General features: G+C 37.4%; 1 long non-coding RNA gene and 21 other non-coding genes across 22 annotated transcripts in view; 5 read left to right on the top strand and 17 right to left on the bottom strand.

Moving 5' to 3' along the window:
* Positions 1–17,597, bottom strand: part of LOC143075996 (uncharacterized) — a 284,414-nt gene that overhangs the window by 4,950 nt on the left and 261,867 nt on the right. The gene's annotated exons all lie outside the window — the stretch shown is intronic.
* On the bottom strand, positions 3,835–3,906 carry Trnap-cgg (transfer RNA proline (anticodon CGG)). The gene has a single exon. It is a non-coding gene; the product is annotated as a tRNA-Pro (tRNA).
* On the top strand, positions 4,280–4,352 carry Trnav-aac (transfer RNA valine (anticodon AAC)). The gene has a single exon. It is a non-coding gene; the product is annotated as a tRNA-Val (tRNA).
* Positions 4,685–4,756, bottom strand: Trnag-ucc (transfer RNA glycine (anticodon UCC)). The gene has a single exon. It is a non-coding gene; the product is annotated as a tRNA-Gly (tRNA).
* Positions 5,004–5,075, bottom strand: Trnag-ucc (transfer RNA glycine (anticodon UCC)). Its single transcript has one exon. It is a non-coding gene; the product is annotated as a tRNA-Gly (tRNA).
* On the bottom strand, positions 6,576–6,647 carry Trnap-cgg (transfer RNA proline (anticodon CGG)). Its single transcript has one exon. It is a non-coding gene; the product is annotated as a tRNA-Pro (tRNA).
* Positions 7,021–7,093, top strand: Trnav-aac (transfer RNA valine (anticodon AAC)). The gene has a single exon. It is a non-coding gene; the product is annotated as a tRNA-Val (tRNA).
* Trnag-ucc (transfer RNA glycine (anticodon UCC)) lies at positions 7,426–7,497 on the bottom strand. The gene has a single exon. It is a non-coding gene; the product is annotated as a tRNA-Gly (tRNA).
* Positions 7,745–7,816, bottom strand: Trnag-ucc (transfer RNA glycine (anticodon UCC)). Its single transcript has one exon. It is a non-coding gene; the product is annotated as a tRNA-Gly (tRNA).
* Trnap-cgg (transfer RNA proline (anticodon CGG)) lies at positions 9,309–9,380 on the bottom strand. Its single transcript has one exon. It is a non-coding gene; the product is annotated as a tRNA-Pro (tRNA).
* On the top strand, positions 9,754–9,826 carry Trnav-aac (transfer RNA valine (anticodon AAC)). The gene has a single exon. It is a non-coding gene; the product is annotated as a tRNA-Val (tRNA).
* On the bottom strand, positions 10,160–10,231 carry Trnag-ucc (transfer RNA glycine (anticodon UCC)). Its single transcript has one exon. It is a non-coding gene; the product is annotated as a tRNA-Gly (tRNA).
* On the bottom strand, positions 10,479–10,550 carry Trnag-ucc (transfer RNA glycine (anticodon UCC)). The gene has a single exon. It is a non-coding gene; the product is annotated as a tRNA-Gly (tRNA).
* On the bottom strand, positions 12,047–12,118 carry Trnap-cgg (transfer RNA proline (anticodon CGG)). The gene has a single exon. It is a non-coding gene; the product is annotated as a tRNA-Pro (tRNA).
* On the top strand, positions 12,492–12,564 carry Trnav-aac (transfer RNA valine (anticodon AAC)). Its single transcript has one exon. It is a non-coding gene; the product is annotated as a tRNA-Val (tRNA).
* On the bottom strand, positions 12,898–12,969 carry Trnag-ucc (transfer RNA glycine (anticodon UCC)). Its single transcript has one exon. It is a non-coding gene; the product is annotated as a tRNA-Gly (tRNA).
* Positions 13,217–13,288, bottom strand: Trnag-ucc (transfer RNA glycine (anticodon UCC)). Its single transcript has one exon. It is a non-coding gene; the product is annotated as a tRNA-Gly (tRNA).
* Trnap-cgg (transfer RNA proline (anticodon CGG)) lies at positions 14,781–14,852 on the bottom strand. The gene has a single exon. It is a non-coding gene; the product is annotated as a tRNA-Pro (tRNA).
* Trnav-aac (transfer RNA valine (anticodon AAC)) lies at positions 15,226–15,298 on the top strand. The gene has a single exon. It is a non-coding gene; the product is annotated as a tRNA-Val (tRNA).
* On the bottom strand, positions 15,631–15,702 carry Trnag-ucc (transfer RNA glycine (anticodon UCC)). Its single transcript has one exon. It is a non-coding gene; the product is annotated as a tRNA-Gly (tRNA).
* Trnag-ucc (transfer RNA glycine (anticodon UCC)) lies at positions 15,950–16,021 on the bottom strand. Its single transcript has one exon. It is a non-coding gene; the product is annotated as a tRNA-Gly (tRNA).
* On the bottom strand, positions 17,497–17,568 carry Trnap-cgg (transfer RNA proline (anticodon CGG)). Its single transcript has one exon. It is a non-coding gene; the product is annotated as a tRNA-Pro (tRNA).

The raw sequence follows: 17,597 nt of genomic DNA, 5'->3' as shown, positions 1-17,597 counted from the left end.
AATTAGGGGCCAAAAAGGGGCCCAAGTAAGCATTATTCTTGGTTTTCGCACAATAACTTTATTATAAGTAAATAGAAATCAATGAAATTTAAACACAAGGTTCATGACCACTAAAGGAAGGTTGGGTTTGATTTTGGGAGTTTTGGTCCCAACAGTTTAGGAATAAGGGGCCCAAAGGGTCCAAAATTGAACTTTGTTTGATTTCATCTAAAATTGAATAATTGGAGTTCTTTGATATGCCGAATCTAACTGTATATGTATATTCTTAATTTTTGGTCCCGTTTTCAAATTGGTCTACATTAAGGTCCAAAGGGTGCAAAATTAAACTTAGTTTGATTTTAACAAAAATTGAATCCTTGGGGTTCTTTGAGATGCTGAATCTAAAAATGTACTTAGATTTTTGATTATTGGCCCAGTTTTCAAGTTGGTCCAAATCAGGGTCCCAAATTAAACTTTGTTTGATTTCATCAAAAATTGAATAATTGGGGTTCTTTGATATGCCAAATCTAACTGTGTATGTAGATTCTTAATTTTTAGTCCCGTTTTCAAATTGGTCTACATTAAAGTCCAAAGGGTCCAAAATTAAACTAAGTTTGATTTTAACAAAAATTGAATTCTTGGGCTTTTTTGATATGCTGAATCTAAACATGTACTTAGATTTTTGATTATGGGCCCAGTTTTCAAGTTGGTTCAAATCAGGATCCAAAATTATTATATTAAGTATTGTGCAATAGCAAGAAATTTTCAATTGCACAGTATTCAGCAATAGCAAGAAATCTTCAATTGCACAGTATTGTGTAATAGCAAGAAATTTTCAATTGCTCAGTATTGCACAATAGCAAGAAATCTTCAATTGCACAGTATTGTGCAATAGCAAATATTTTCAATTGCACAGTATTGCACAATAGCAAGAAATATCTAATTGCACAATATTGTGCAATAGCAAGAAATTTTCTATTGATTAGAGTTATCTTTCTTTGTCCAGAATAGTAGTTGAATCAACTTAAATCATTGTTTTATACAATATACAATGTATATTCACTTTTACTACCAACTGATAAATTAAAACAATCTTTACCATTCAGTGATAACAAGCACCTTTTGTTACATTTTAATATTTTATGATTGTTGCAAACTCCATTAGAAATTTGAATTGAGATCAGTTTTTGAAAAAGGGAAAGGGGGATGTGAAAAAAAATGGGGGGCGGGGTTGGTTAAATTTTTCTCATTTCAGATTTCATCAATAAAAAGAAAATTTCTTCAAAAATTTTTGAGAGGATTAATATTCAACAGCAAAAAAAAATATTTAAAGTTCATTAGAGTAAGACCACATTCATTCTGTGTCCGAAACCTATGCTGTGTCAACTATTTAATCACAATCCAAATTTAGAGCTGAATCCAGATTGAATATTGTGTCCATACTTGCCCCAACCGTTCAGGGTTCAACCTCTGCGGTCGTATAAAGCTGCGCCCTGCGGAGCATCTGGTTTTTTATTATTTCAATTATCAAAGGAAATCTGATTGGTACATTATGTGTTGCTAAAAGTCTTATATTGAAAAGTAAAAAAACGAAAATTGTATTTCTGCTTTGTAAAACAGATATTTTGCCTGAATTAGGAAAACGATTTAATATTTGTCCATTTTTCTACAAATTAGATTTTTTTTCTCACCTTTTTATCATGATTTTGTATATATGGCACAGCCCATTGAATCATTTGGTAAATAAATGAAGAATGTTTCATCAAAAATATTTGAAAGAGAAGGGTATTGCAACTATTTATTTTTCAGAAAACTGTCATACATTTTGCAGAACTCTTAAAAAAACAAGGTTTAATCAAATTCCCTTTCATTATGACCATAGGTAGATTGTACTTGGGGACGGGATAATTGTTTAAGCACACACACCTTTTTTTCCAAAATCTGGGGCTGGTCCTTGTTAATATTGTTGTAAATATGAAAGTGACACATCTCCATGAATCCTAAAAGAGTGTACATGGATTCCACTGTACTGCTAGTATAACAGCTCTCCGGGGTGCTCCAAATAACGGAGGGATCTACCAGTACATACATATATATTTTGATTCATAAATGACGAAAGTATTGAATGAGCGACAACTGTAAATTCGCGCCAAATCTGGTTCCCTAAATTACTCCCCCCTAGTTAAGGAATAACACCACTAATTCGGGCCCGGCCAGAAAGCACATACCAGAAAGTAGTACCTATTTAACACAAAATAGTTCCCAAGTATGACTGTAACTTAAATATATAGAATATCTAGGTAACTTGGGTATCTAATGAAAGCTGAATGACTGGTGATCACTGCTTGGAAGGCAACCATGCTAACCGTTACACCACCGACGCCATGTTACTGATGTGAACGAAATTCTTTCTTATAGCACAGACGTATACAGCCAGTTTATTGAATTACGTGGCAATGCATATATGCAGGCTAGATTAAAAAAAAAAAATATCACAACTTTAATGATATTGATATATATCTTATGATGTCTATTTCTTTAAAATTTCCCCATGCTAACAAAATATTTACTTCTACACTGCTACATAGTACATGATAGCTGATGCCAATTATTCCGTAATTGATACGGTATAGAAATTATCCAAAGTTGAAACTTTAAGAGGTCCTGAAAGTTTAATTCTTTGTCTCATCATTGTGCAATTAATTTAACAGTATCGTACACTTGTTGTAGGTTATGCTAATTTGTAGTGGAAATACGAATCAATTACTGAGGGGCGTAATTAATCTTCGAACATATGTTACATTCTCTAAACCACTATTTGAAGAAAATGTTTTCTGGGAGGAAGAATTGGAGATAAAGTCTGCTGAACGGAACAAGATAGACGGAAAAACAACAGGGAATTTGCTTTCCCGAATGTTTAGGTTATACACTGTATACGAAACAAAGACCGGTGAACATATGTTTACATGATGACGACACGAACAGTATAATTGCCCGAGGCGAAATATAAACTTATAAGAAAATGTATGAAATTCATGATAACATTAAAGAAAAAATACAGTTCATAAGAGGGCGATAACGATGACGCAAATACAACTTTTGGATAGCGGATTGAAAGGGTGAAATTTAGAATCTCAAAAAGAATAGGACAAAATCCAGCAACAGATGGATAAGAGAGAGAGAGAGAGAGAGAGAGAGAGAGAGAGAGAGAGAGAGAGAGAGAGAGATATTACCAATCTTTAGCGTCGAAATTGTATACCACAACATGGTGTTAGTGCCAGTCTTATTACTTCTATCAAATGATATCCTTTCTAGAACCGTGGGGGTCATTATGCAATGGGTGTAGTCTGTCTGGGAGGAAACACAAATCTGACTTACCGGAGACCGGAATGTTAACATCGATCCGCAGTCAGGAATCCCTGGACGAAGAATGAGACGCAATCACCACGGTAACGACAACGTGTCATAATTAAAGCAGGATAGATACGGCTGAAGTACGTTACTACTATTTTACGAAAGAAGCGAAGCAAAATCCACCGAGGCCCAAAAGATTAACATGATCAAGACCATTTATATTCTAGTATCCATGACACCTCTATGGTAGGAAATTGACCAGTTGAATGAATATACTGTACATGGTTGGAGACTCCCTTTTAAGTTGTATCACGAGTAATGTCTATAGCCCATTTTGCAGGCTGACATTGATGAGGACGGGAAGACCAGATGGGTAACGATATTACGCTGCTTGTATATTTGTGCTTCCGTGATTCTCTAAATTGTGGCCTTACATCATTGGTACCTCAGTTTCGCGATTTGATGTTAAATGAGCGGATCCTTTTGCAATGCCAAAAATTAGGGCTCGTCCGGGAGTCGAACCCGGGACCTCTCGCACCCGAAGCGAGAATCATACCACTAGACCAACGAGCCTGACACTGCTTAGTGAAATTAAATAGATTATAAATAATTTCATATCACATACCACATTGTACCAAGACAGTGAACAAGTATTCCAATCTCTAGAATATGTTATTTTTATTGACAAATTGTAGCTATCGATTGAAAATTAAGAACGGTTTCTATGTGACAGGAATAACTAAAAATTAAAGTATACACTACGTGTTGGATCAATTTGAGATTTCGAATACAAAAGAAAGACGACATATGTTAAAATAGCGATTGTCTGCCGGCAGAAGTTAAGTTAACCATCAATTAGGTCAACTGTTGATATGCCTGAGCTGCAATGCTGTGCCGTTGATTTCCGTCATGGTTTTAAGCTTAAATTCACGCTTAGATCCCCAAGGTTTCCGTGGTGTAGTGGTTATCACATCCGCTTAACACGCGGAAGGTCCTGAGTTCAATCCTCAGCGGAAACATCTATTTTTGCTGTCTTGAAGAATGGCCAATTTTAAATGGCATCAACGTTCAAACAGTTTGCTGTCTGTTTTACTTGTTTCAAGATTACTACAGTTAGTGTCAAAAGTTGTTCAGCACTACTGGTCCAAATGGTTTAGTTGTATCAACTTGGATTGGTAAAGAGATGAAATTAATGCCGGTATGCCGAGTAGTCCGAAATTTGAAATCACTGGGGTGCTTCTATTAAAAAGTTGTGGAAGCACTGAGACAACATGAATCGGAATGGTCAGAATATTTTTTTTTTTCAAATGACGTCTACAGGCAATAAATTTCATTCAATATAAAAAATTCATGCGTCGGCCGGGAGTCGAACCCGGATCGACTGCTTGGAAGGCAACCATGCTAACCGTTACACCACCGACGCCATAATTACACCTGTTTAAATTTTCTTAGATATATATCGCATTCGAGTTCATTACCCATCAATATATAAAGCTTCATATATTTGAAGTTTTATAGCAAATTGTATCTTAACCTATTGGAGTTAAGTTAGACAAAAAGATATGAAAACAAGCTCTCTCGCAAATAAAGAAACACTACATTTCCGAATGTTCGTCAACTCGTGTAAGGAACATGCTATTTGATTCCATCAAATCCAAACAAAAATTACGTGCGTCGGCCGGGAGTCGAACCCGGATCGACTGCTTGGAAGGCAACCATGCTAACCGTTACACCACCGACGCCATGTTACTGATGTGAACGAAATTCTTTCTTATAGCACAGACGTATACAGCCAGTTTATTGAATTACGTGGCAATGCATATATGCAGGCTAGATTAAAAAAAAAAAATATCACAACTTTAATGATATTGATATATATCTTATGATGTCTATTTCTTTAAAATTTCCCCATGCTAACAAAATATTTACTTCTACACTGCTACATAGTACATGATAGCTGATGCCAATTATTCCGTAATTGATACGGTATAGAAATTATCCAAAGTTGAAACTTTAAGAGGTCCTGAAAGTTTAATTCTTTGTCTCATCATTGTGCAATTAATTTAACAGTATCGTACACTTGTTGTAGGTTATGCTAATTTGTAGTGGAAATACGAATCAATTACTGAGGGGCGTAATTAATCTTCGAACATATGTTACATTCTCTAAACCACTATTTGAAGAAAATGTTTTCTGGGAGGAAGAATTGGAGATAAAGTCTGCTGAACGGAACAAGATAGACGGAAAAACAACAGGGAATTTGCTTTCCCGAATGTTTAGGTTATACACTGTATACGAAACAAAGACCGGTGAACATATGTTTACATGATGACGACACGAACAGTATAATTGCCCGAGGCGAAATATAAACTTATAAGAAAATGTATGAAATTCATGATAACATTAAAGAAAAAATACAGTTCATAAGAGGGCGATAACGATGACGCAAATACAACTTTTGGATAGCGGATTGAAAGGGTGAAATTTAGAATCTCGATCAAAAAGAATAGGACAAAATCCAGCAACAGATGGATAAGAGAGAGAGAGAGAGAGAGAGAGAGAGAGAGAGAGAGAGAGAGAGAGAGAGAGAGAGAGAGAGAGAGAGAGAGAGAGATATTACCAATCTTTAGCGTCGAAATTGTATACCACAACATGGTGTTAGTGCCAGTCTTATTACTTCTATCAAATGATATCCTTTCTAGAACCGTGGGGGTCATTATGCAATGGGTGTAGTCTGTCTGGGAGGAAACACAAATCTGACTTACCGGAGACCGGAATGTTAACATCGATCCGCAGTCAGGAATCCCTGGACGAAGAATGAGACGCAATCACCACGGTAACGACAACGTGTCATAATTAAAGCAGGATAGATACGGCTGAAGTACGTTACTACTATTTTACGAAAGAAGCGAAGCAAAATCCACCGAGGCCCAAAAGATTAACATGATCAAGACCATTTATATTCTAGTATCCATGACACCTCTATGGTAGGAAATTGACCAGTTGAATGAATATACTGTACATGGTTGGAGACTCCCTTTTAAGTTGTATCACGAGTAATGTCTATAGCCCATTTTGCAGGCTGACATTGATGAGGACGGGAAGACCAGATGGGTAACGATATTACGCTGCTTGTATATTTGTGCTTCCGTGATTCTCTAAATTGTGGCCTTACATCATTGGTACCTCAGTTTCGCGATTTGATGTTAAATGAGCGGATCCTTTTGCAATGCCAAAAATTAGGGCTCGTCCGGGAGTCGAACCCGGGACCTCTCGCACCCGAAGCGAGAATCATACCACTAGACCAACGAGCCTGACACTGCTTAGTGAAATTAAATAGATTATAAATAATTTCATATCACATACCACATTGTACCAAGACAGTGAACAAGTATTCCAATCTCTAGAATATGTTATTTTTATTGACAAATTGTAGCTATCGATTGAAAATTAAGAACGGTTTCTATGTGACAGGAATAACTAAAAATTAAAGTATACACTACGTGTTGGATCAATTTGAGATTTCGAATACAAAAGAAAGACGACATATGTTAAAATAGCGATTGTCTGCCGGCAGAAGTTAAGTTAACCATCAATTAGGTCAACTGTTGATATGCCTGAGCTGCAATGCTGTGCCGTTGATTTCCGTCATGGTTTTAAGCTTAAATTCACGCTTAGATCCCCAAGGTTTCCGTGGTGTAGTGGTTATCACATCCGCTTAACACGCGGAAGGTCCTGAGTTCAATCCTCAGCGGAAACATCTATTTTTGCTGTCTTGAAGAATGGCCAATTTTAAATGGCATCAACGTTCAAACAGTTTGCTGTCTGTTTTACTTGTTTCAAGATTACTACAGTTAGTGTCAAAAGTTGTTCAGCACTACTGGTCCAAATGGTTTAGTTGTATCAACTTGGATTGGTAAAGAGATGAAATTAATGCCGGTATGCCGAGTAGTCCGAAATTTGAAATCACTGGGGTGCTTCTATTAAAAAGTTGTGGAAGCACTGAGACAACATGAATCGGAATGGTCAGAATATTTTTTTTTTTCAAATGACGTCTACAGGCAATAAATTTCATTCAATATAAAAAATTCATGCGTCGGCCGGGAGTCGAACCCGGATCGACTGCTTGGAAGGCAACCATGCTAACCGTTACACCACCGACGCCATAATTACACCTGTTTAAATTTTCTTAGATATATATCGCATTCGAGTTCATTACCCATCAATATATAAAGCTTCATATATTTGAAGTTTTATAGCAAATTGTATCTTAACCTATTGGAGTTAAGTTAGACAAAAAGATATGAAAACAAGCTCTCTCGCAAATAAAGAAACACTACATTTCCGAATGTTCGTCAACTCGTGTAAGGAACATGCTATTTGATTCCATCAAATCCAAACAAAAATTACGTGCGTCGGCCGGGAGTCGAACCCGGATCGACTGCTTGGAAGGCAACCATGCTAACCGTTACACCACCGACGCCATGTTACTGATGTGAACGAAATTCTTTCTTATAGCACAGACGTATACAGCCAGTTTATTGAATTACGTGGCAATGCATATATGCAGGCTAGATTAAAAAAAAAAAATATCACAACTTTAATGATATTGATATATATCTTATGATGTCTATTTCTTTAAAATTTCCCCATGCTAACAAAATATTTACTTCTACACTGCTACATAGTACATGATAGCTGATGCCAATTATTCCGTAATTGATACGGTATAGAAATTATCCAAAGTTGAAACTTTAAGAGGTCCTGAAAGTTTAATTCTTTGTCTCATCATTGTGCAATTAATTTAACAGTATCGTACACTTGTTGTAGGTTATGCTAATTTGTAGTGGAAATACGAATCAATTACTGAGGGGCGTAATTAATCTTCGAACATATGTTACATTCTCTAAACCACTATTTGAAGAAAATGTTTTCTGGGAGGAAGAATTGGAGATAAAGTCTGCTGAACGGAACAAGATAGACGGAAAAACAACAGGGAATTTGCTTTCCCGAATGTTTAGGTTATACACTGTATACGAAACAAAGACCGGTGAACATATGTTTACATGATGACGACACGAACAGTATAATTGCCCGAGGCGAAATATAAACTTATAAGAAAATGTATGAAATTCATGATAACATTAAAGAAAAAATACAGTTCATAAGAGGGCGATAACGATGACGCAAATACAACTTTTGGATAGCGGATTGAAAGGGTGAAATTTAGAATCTCGATCAAAAAGAATAGGACAAAATCCAGCAACAGATGGATAAGAGAGAGAGAGAGAGAGAGAGAGAGAGAGAGAGAGAGAGAGAGAGAGAGAGAGAGAGAGAGAGAGAGAGATATTACCAATCTTTAGCGTCGAAATTGTATACCACAACATGGTGTTAGTGCCAGTCTTATTACTTCTATCAAATGATATCCTTTCTAGAACCGTGGGGGTCATTATGCAATGGGTGTAGTCTGTCTGGGAGGAAACACAAATCTGACTTACCGGAGACCGGAATGTTAACATCGATCCGCAGTCAGGAATCCCTGGACGAAGAATGAGACGCAATCACCACGGTAACGACAACGTGTCATAATTAAAGCAGGATAGATACGGCTGAAGTACGTTACTACTATTTTACGAAAGAAGCGAAGCAAAATCCACCGAGGCCCAAAAGATTAACATGATCAAGACCATTTATATTCTAGTATCCATGACACCTCTATGGTAGGAAATTGACCAGTTGAATGAATATACTGTACATGGTTGGAGACTCCCTTTTAAGTTGTATCACGAGTAATGTCTATAGCCCATTTTGCAGGCTGACATTGATGAGGACGGGAAGACCAGATGGGTAACGATATTACGCTGCTTGTATATTTGTGCTTCCGTGATTCTCTAAATTGTGGCCTTACATCATTGGTACCTCAGTTTCGCGATTTGATGTTAAATGAGCGGATCCTTTTGCAATGCCAAAAATTAGGGCTCGTCCGGGAGTCGAACCCGGGACCTCTCGCACCCGAAGCGAGAATCATACCACTAGACCAACGAGCCTGACACTGCTTAGTGAAATTAAATAGATTATAAATAATTTCATATCACATACCACATTGTACCAAGACAGTGAACAAGTATTCCAATCTCTAGAATATGTTATTTTTATTGACAAATTGTAGCTATCGATTGAAAATTAAGAACGGTTTCTATGTGACAGGAATAACTAAAAATTAAAGTATACACTACGTGTTGGATCAATTTGAGATTTCGAATACAAAAGAAAGACGACATATGTTAAAATAGCGATTGTCTGCCGGCAGAAGTTAAGTTAACCATCAATTAGGTCAACTGTTGATATGCCTGAGCTGCAATGCTGTGCCGTTGATTTCCGTCATGGTTTTAAGCTTAAATTCACGCTTAGATCCCCAAGGTTTCCGTGGTGTAGTGGTTATCACATCCGCTTAACACGCGGAAGGTCCTGAGTTCAATCCTCAGCGGAAACATCTATTTTTGCTGTCTTGAAGAATGGCCAATTTTAAATGGCATCAACGTTCAAACAGTTTGCTGTCTGTTTTACTTGTTTCAAGATTACTACAGTTAGTGTCAAAAGTTGTTCAGCACTACTGGTCCAAATGGTTTAGTTGTATCAACTTGGATTGGTAAAGAGATGAAATTAATGCCGGTATGCCGAGTAGTCCGAAATTTGAAATCACTGGGGTGCTTCTATTAAAAAGTTGTGGAAGCACTGAGACAACATGAATCGGAATGGTCAGAATATTTTTTTTTTTTCAAATGACGTCTACAGGCAATAAATTTCATTCAATATAAAAAATTCATGCGTCGGCCGGGAGTCGAACCCGGATCGACTGCTTGGAAGGCAACCATGCTAACCGTTACACCACCGACGCCATAATTACACCTGTTTAAATTTTCTTAGATATATATCGCATTCGAGTTCATTACCCATCAATATATAAAGCTTCATATATTTGAAGTTTTATAGCAAATTGTATCTTAACCTATTGGAGTTAAGTTAGACAAAAAGATATGAAAACAAGCTCTCTCGCAAATAAAGAAACACTACATTTCCGAATGTTCGTCAACTCGTGTAAGGAACATGCTATTTGATTCCATCAAATCCAAACAAAAATTACGTGCGTCGGCCGGGAGTCGAACCCGGATCGACTGCTTGGAAGGCAACCATGCTAACCGTTACACCACCGACGCCATGTTACTGATGTGAACGAAATTCTTTCTTATAGCACAGACGTATACAGCCAGTTTATTGAATTACGTGGCAATGCATATATGCAGGCTAGATTAAAAAAAAAAAATATCACAACTTTAATGATATTGATATATATCTTATGATGTCTATTTCTTTAAAATTTCCCCATGCTAACAAAATATTTACTTCTACACTGCTACATAGTACATGATAGCTGATGCCAATTATTCCGTAATTGATACGGTATAGAAATTATCCAAAGTTGAAACTTTAAGAGGTCCTGAAAGTTTAATTCTTTGTCTCATCATTGTGCAATTAATTTAACAGTATCGTACACTTGTTGTAGGTTATGCTAATTTGTAGTGGAAATACGAATCAATTACTGAGGGGCGTAATTAATCTTCGAACATATGTTACATTCTCTAAACCACTATTTGAAGAAAATGTTTTCTGGGAGGAAGAATTGGAGATAAAGTCTGCTGAACGGAACAAGATAGACGGAAAAACAACAGGGAATTTGCTTTCCCGAATGTTTAGGTTATACACTGTATACGAAACAAAGACCGGTGAACATATGTTTACATGATGACGACACGAACAGTATAATTGCCCGAGGCGAAATATAAACTTATAAGAAAATGTATGAAATTCATGATAACATTAAAGAAAAAATACAGTTCATAAGAGGGCGATAACGATGACGCAAATACAACTTTTGGATAGCGGATTGAAAGGGTGAAATTTAGAATCTCAAAAAGAATAGGACAAAATCCAGCAACAGATGGATAAGAGAGAGAGAGAGAGAGAGAGAGAGAGAGAGAGAGAGAGAGAGAGAGAGAGAGAGAGAGAGAGAGAGAGAGAGAGAGATATTACCAATCTTTAGCGTCGAAATTGTATACCACAACATGGTGTTAGTGCCAGTCTTATTACTTCTATCAAATGATATCCTTTCTAGAACCGTGGGGGTCATTATGCAATGGGTGTAGTCTGTCTGGGAGGAAACACAAATCTGACTTACCGGAGACCGGAATGTTAACATCGATCCGCAGTCAGGAATCCCTGGACGAAGAATGAGACGCAATCACCACGGTAACGACAACGTGTCATAATTAAAGCAGGATAGATACGGCTGAAGTACGTTACTACTATTTTACGAAAGAAGCGAAGCAAAATCCACCGAGGCCCAAAAGATTAACATGATCAAGACCATTTATATTCTAGTATCCATGACACCTCTATGGTAGGAAATTGACCAGTTGAATGAATATACTGTACATGGTTGGAGACTCCCTTTTAAGTTGTATCACGAGTAATGTCTATAGCCCATTTTGCAGGCTGACATTGATGAGGACGGGAAGACCAGATGGGTAACGATATTACGCTGCTTGTATATTTGTGCTTCCGTGATTCTCTAAATTGTGGCCTTACATCATTGGTACCTCAGTTTCGCGATTTGATGTTAAATGAGCGGATCCTTTTGCAATGCCAAAAATTAGGGCTCGTCCGGGAGTCGAACCCGGGACCTCTCGCACCCGAAGCGAGAATCATACCACTAGACCAACGAGCCTGACACTGCTTAGTGAAATTAAATAGATTATAAATAATTTCATATCACATACCACATTGTACCAAGACAGTGAACAAGTATTCCAATCTCTAGAATATGTTATTTTTATTGACAAATTGTAGCTATCGATTGAAAATTAAGAACGGTTTCTATGTGACAGGAATAACTAAAAATTAAAGTATACACTACGTGTTGGATCAATTTGAGATTTCGAATACAAAAGAAAGACGACATATGTTAAAATAGCGATTGTCTGCCGGCAGAAGTTAAGTTAACCATCAATTAGGTCAACTGTTGATATGCCTGAGCTGCAATGCTGTGCCGTTGATTTCCGTCATGGTTTTAAGCTTAAATTCACGCTTAGATCCCCAAGGTTTCCGTGGTGTAGTGGTTATCACATCCGCTTAACACGCGGAAGGTCCTGAGTTCAATCCTCAGCGGAAACATCTATTTTTGCTGTCTTGAAGAATGGCCAATTTTAAATGGCATCAACGTTCAAACAGTTTGCTGTCTGTTTTACTTGTTTCAAGATTACTACAGTTAGTGTCAAAAGTTGTTCAGCACTACTGGTCCAAATGGTTTAGTTGTATCAACTTGGATTGGTAAAGAGATGAAATTAATGCCGGTATGCCGAGTAGTCCGAAATTTGAAATCACTGGGGTGCTTCTATTAAAAAGTTGTGGAAGCACTGAGACAACATGAATCGGAATGGTCAGAATATTTTTTTTTTTTCAAATGACGTCTACAGGCAATAAATTTCATTCAATATAAAAAATTCATGCGTCGGCCGGGAGTCGAACCCGGATCGACTGCTTGGAAGGCAACCATGCTAACCGTTACACCACCGACGCCATAATTACACCTGTTTAAATTTTCTTAGATATATATCGCATTCGAGTTCATTACCCATCAATATATAAAGCTTCATATATTTGAAGTTTTATAGCAAATTGTATCTTAACCTATTGGAGTTAAGTTAGACAAAAAGATATGAAAACAAGCTCTCTCGCAAATAAAGAAACACTACATTTCCGAATGTTCGTCAACTCGTGTAAGGAACATGCTATTTGATTCCATCAAATCCAAACAAAAATTACGTGCGTCGGCCGGGAGTCGAACCCGGATCGACTGCTTGGAAGGCAACCATGCTAACCGTTACACCACCGACGCCATGTTACTGATGTGAACGAAATTCTTTCTTATAGCACAGACGTATACAGCCAGTTTATTGAATTACGTGGCAATGCATATATGCAGGCTAGATTAAAAAAAAAAAATATCACAACTTTAATGATATTGATATATATCTTATGATGTCTATTTCTTTAAAATTTCCCCATGCTAACAAAATATTTACTTCTACACTGCTACATAGTACATGATAGCTGATGCCAATTATTCCGTAATTGATACGGTATAGAAATTATCCAAAGTTGAAACTTTAAGAGGTCCTGAAAGTTTAATTCTTTGTCTCATCATTGTGCAATTAATTTAACAGTATCGTACACTTGTTGTAGGTTATGCTAATTTGTAGTGGAAATACGAATCAATTACTGAGGGGCGTAATTAATCTTCGAACATATGTTACATTCTCTAAACCACTATTTGAAGAAAATGTTTTCTGGGAGGAAGAATTGGAGATAAAGTCTGCTGAACGGAACAAGATAGACGGAAAAACAACAGGGAATTTGCTTTCCCGAATGTTTAGGTTATACACTGTATACGAAACAAAGACCGGTGAACATATGTTTACATGATGACGACACGAACAGTATAATTGCCCGAGGCGAAATATAAACTTATAAGAAAATGTATGAAATTCATGATAACATTAAAGAAAAAATACAGTTCATAAGAGGGCGATAACGATGACGCAAATACAACTTTTGGATAGCGGATTGAAAGGGTGAAATTTAGAATCTCGATCAAAAAGAATAGGACAAAATCCAGCAACAGATGGATAAGAGAGAGAGAGAGAGAGAGAGAGAGAGAGAGAGAGAGAGAGAGAGAGAGAGAGAGAGAGAGAGAGAGAGATATTACCAATCTTTAGCGTCGAAATTGTATACCACAACATGGTGTTAGTGCCAGTCTTATTACTTCTATCAAATGATATCCTTTCTAGAACCGTGGGGGTCATTATGCAATGGGTGTAGTCTGTCTGGGAGGAAACACAAATCTGACTTACCGGAGACCGGAATGTTAACATCGATCCGCAGTCAGGAATCCCTGGACGAAGAATGAGACGCAATCACCACGGTAACGACAACGTGTCATAATTAAAGCAGGATAGATACGGCTGAAGTACGTTACTACTATTTTACGAAAGAAGCGAAGCAAAATCCACCGAGGCCCAAAAGATTAACATGATCAAGACCATTTATATTCTAGTATCCATGACACCTCTATGGTAGGAAATTGACCAGTTGAATGAATATACTGTACATGGTTGGAGACTCCCTTTTAAGTTGTATCACGAGTAATGTCTATAGCCCATTTTGCAGGCTGACATTGATGAGGACGGGAAGACCAGATGGGTAACGATATTACGCTGCTTGTATATTTGTGCTTCCGTGATTCTCTAAATTGTGGCCTTACATCATTGGTACCTCAGTTTCGCGATTTGATGTTAAATGAGCGGATCCTTTTGCAATGCCAAAAATTAGGGCTCGTCCGGGAGTCGAACCCGGGACCTCTCGCACCCGAAGCGAGAATCATACCACTAGACCAACGAGCCTGACACTGCTTAGTGAAATTAAATAGATTATAAATAATTTCATATCACATACCACATTGTACCAAGACAGTGAACAAGTATTCCAATCTCTAGAATATGTTATTTTTATTGACAAATTGTAGCTATCGATTGAAAATTAAGAACGGTTTCTATGTGACAGGAATAACTAAAAATTAAAGTATACACTACGTGTTGGATCAATTTGAGATTTCGAATACAAAAGAAAGACGACATATGTTAAAATAGCGATTGTCTGCCGGCAGAAGTTAAGTTAACCATCAATTAGGTCAACTGTTGATATGCCTGAGCTGCAATGCTGTGCCGTTGATTTCCGTCATGGTTTTAAGCTTAAATTCACGCTTAGATCCCCAAGGTTTCCGTGGTGTAGTGGTTATCACATCCGCTTAACACGCGGAAGGTCCTGAGTTCAATCCTCAGCGGAAACATCTATTTTTGCTGTCTTGAAGAATGGCCAATTTTAAATGGCATCAACGTTCAAACAGTTTGCTGTCTGTTTTACTTGTTTCAAGATTACTACAGTTAGTGTCAAAAGTTGTTCAGCACTACTGGTCCAAATGGTTTAGTTGTATCAACTTGGATTGGTAAAGAGATGAAATTAATGCCGGTATGCCGAGTAGTCCGAAATTTGAAATCACTGGGGTGCTTCTATTAAAAAGTTGTGGAAGCACTGAGACAACATGAATCGGAATGGTCAGAATATTTTTTTTTTTCAAATGACGTCTACAGGCAATAAATTTCATTCAATATAAAAAATTCATGCGTCGGCCGGGAGTCGAACCCGGATCGACTGCTTGGAAGGCAACCATGCTAACCGTTACACCACCGACGCCATAATTACACCTGTTTAAATTTTCTTAGATATATATCGCATTCGAGTTCATTACCCATCAATATATAAAGCTTCATATATTTGAAGTTTTATAGCAAATTGTATCTTAACCTATTGGAGTTAAGTTAGACAAAAAGATATGAAAACAAGCTCTCTCGCAAATAAAGAAACACTACATTTCCGAATGTTCGTCAACTCGTGTAAGGAACATGCTATTTGATTCCATCAAATCCAAACAAAAATTACGTGCGTCGGCCGGGAGTCGAACCCGGATCGACTGCTTGGAAGGCAACCATGCTAACCGTTACACCACCGACGCCATGTTACTGATGTGAACGAAATTCTTTCTTATAGCACAGACGTATACAGCCAGTTTATTGAATTACGTGGCAATGCATATATGCAGGCTAGATTAAAAAAAAAAAAATATCACAACTTTAATGATATTGATATATATCTTATGATGTCTATTTCTTTAAAATTTCCCCATGCTAACAAAATATTTACTTCTACACTGCTACATAGTACATGATAGCTGATGCCAATTATTCCGTAATTGATACGGTATAGAAATTATCCAAAGTTGAAACTTTAAGAGGTCCTGAAAGTTTAATTCTTTGTCTCATCATTGTGCAATTAATTTAACAGTATCGTACACTTGTTGTAGGTTATGCTAATTTGTAGTGGAAATACGAATCAATTACTGAGGGGCGTAATTAATCTTCGAACATATGTTACATTCTCTAAACCACTATTTGAAGAAAATGTTTTCTGGGAGGAAGAATTGGAGATAAAGTCTGCTGAACGGAACAAGATAGACGGAAAAACAACAGGGAATTTGCTTTCCCGAATGTTTAGGTTATACACTGTATACGAAACAAAGACCGGTGAACATATGTTTACATGATGACGACACGAACAGTATAATTGCCCGAGGCGAAATATAAACTTATAAGAAAATGTATGAAATTCATGATAACATTAAAGAAAAAATACAGTTCATAAGAGGGCGATAACGATGACGCAAATACAACTTTTGGATAGCGGATTGAAAGGGTGAAATTTAGAATCTCGATCAAAAAGAATAGGACAAAATCCAGCAACAGATGGATAAGAGAGAGAGAGAGAGAGAGAGAGAGAGAGAGAGAGAGAGAGAGAGAGAGAGATATTACCAATCTTTAGCGTCGAAATTGTATACCACAACATGGTGTTAGTGCCAGTCTTATTACTTCTATCAAATGATATCCTTTCTAGAACCGTGGGGGTCATTATGCAATGGGTGTAGTCTGTCTGGGAGGAAACACAAATCTGACTTACCGGAGACCGGAATGTTAACATCGATCCGCAGTCAGGAATCCCTGGACGAAGAATGAGACGCAATCACCACGGTAACGACAACGTGTCATAATTAAAGCAGGATAGATACGGCTGAAGTACGTTACTACTATTTTACGAAAGAAGCGAAGCAAAATCCACCGAGGCCCAAAAGATTAACATGATCAAGACCATTTATATTCTAGTATCCATGACACCTCTATGGTAGGAAATTGACCAGTTGAATGAATATACTGTACATGGTTGGAGACTCCCTTTTAAGTTGTATCACGAGTAATGTCTATAGCCCATTTTGCAGGCTGACATTGATGAGGACGGGAAGACCAGATGGGTAACGATATTACGCTGCTTGTATATTTGTGCTTCCGTGATTCTCTAAATTGTGGCCTTACATCATTGGTACCTCAGTTTCGCGATTTGATGTTAAATGAGCGGATCCTTTTGCAATGCCAAAAATTAGGGCTCGTCCGGGAGTCGAACCCGGGACCTCTCGCACCCGAAGCGAGAATCATACCACTAGACCAACGAGCCTGACACTGCTTAGTGAAATTAAATAGATT

Source organism: Mytilus galloprovincialis, chromosome 5 (genome assembly GCF_965363235.1).
Source record: "Mytilus galloprovincialis chromosome 5, xbMytGall1.hap1.1, whole genome shotgun sequence".
Taxonomy (NCBI): domain Eukaryota; kingdom Metazoa; phylum Mollusca; class Bivalvia; order Mytilida; family Mytilidae; genus Mytilus; species Mytilus galloprovincialis.
Note: the sequence above shows the minus strand (reverse complement) of the source record. Positions and strands in the feature narration are given on the sequence as shown.